Genomic DNA, 1,297 nt, shown 5'->3' on the forward strand with positions numbered 1-1,297 from the left:
ACTTGTTGGGATGAACACTGGGTGTTATATGGAAACCAATTTGACAATAAACTATGAAAGAAAAAAAAGGAAACACTTCCCTCCCCCCCAAAAAAAAGACAAACCCATTTGTTGTGTTAAAATTCAAGGAAAAACTTTTTCTGGATTAATGGACACTGGGGCAGATGTCTCCATTATTAGTTGTCAACACTGGCCTAAAAAATGGCCTTATGACTTGGCCCCTATCACTATTACAGGACTAGGTCGGACAACTAATGTACATCAAAGTTTAAATATTCTTCCATGTGAAGGGCTTGAAGGACAAAAAGGATATTTGCAACCATATATCATTGACTTACCCATTAATTTGTGGGGTTGAGATTTATTAAGTCAATGGGGAGTTTCATTAGTCATACCATCTCCAAAAGATACCTCTCAGCTTTTTTGGCTGAAGGCCACTGCTCCCGAGTCCATCCGACTTAACTGGAAAGATGACAAACCTATCTGGGTGGAGCAGTGGCCCTTAACACAAGAAAAATTAATGGCCTTACAAACCTTAATAGAGGAACAGATACAAAAAAGGACACATTGAAGAATCTCACAGTCCTTGAAATTCACCTATATTTGTGATTAAGAAAAAAATCAGGAAACTGGAGATTGCNTTAATGCTGCTATTCAGCCCATGGACACATTGCAACCTGTGTTGCCTTCTCCAAATATGGTTCCCCGAGAATGGCCTATGGTTATTATAGATTTACAAGATTGTTTTTATACTATTCCTTTAACCAAAGAAGATTGTCTTGGTTTTGCATTTACTGTCCCTAGCATCAATTTAAAAGAGCCTTCTAAACACTATCAATGGAAGGTTTTACCTCACGTAATGCTAAATAGTCCCACCATATGCCAAAAATATGTTGCTAAAGTAATTCAACCAGTCATAGAAAAATATCCACAAATCTATCTCATCCACTATATGGTTGACATTTTATGTTCAGCATTGGATACTAAACAATTACAAAAAGTCTTTGTCATGCTTAAATCACAGTTTGATAAATATAACTTAATTATCTTCCCAGAAAAAATACAAACATCTTCTCCATTCTCATATCTGGGATATATAATGGCTAGAACTCATATTAGGCCTCAAAAAATTCAAACACACAACGATAATATTGAAACTTTAAATAACCTTCGAAAATTGTTAGGAAATATTAATCAGATTAGACCCAAAATTGGAATCCCTACATATGCGCTGCTACATTTGTTTACAACTTCAAAAGGAGATCCTAATCTCAATAGTCCTTGGACTCTGGGTAAA

Source organism: Crocuta crocuta, unplaced genomic scaffold (assembly GCF_008692635.1).
Source record: "Crocuta crocuta isolate KB4526 unplaced genomic scaffold, BGI_CrCroc_1.0 scaffold1690, whole genome shotgun sequence".
NCBI classification, from domain to species: Eukaryota; Metazoa; Chordata; class Mammalia; order Carnivora; family Hyaenidae; genus Crocuta; species Crocuta crocuta.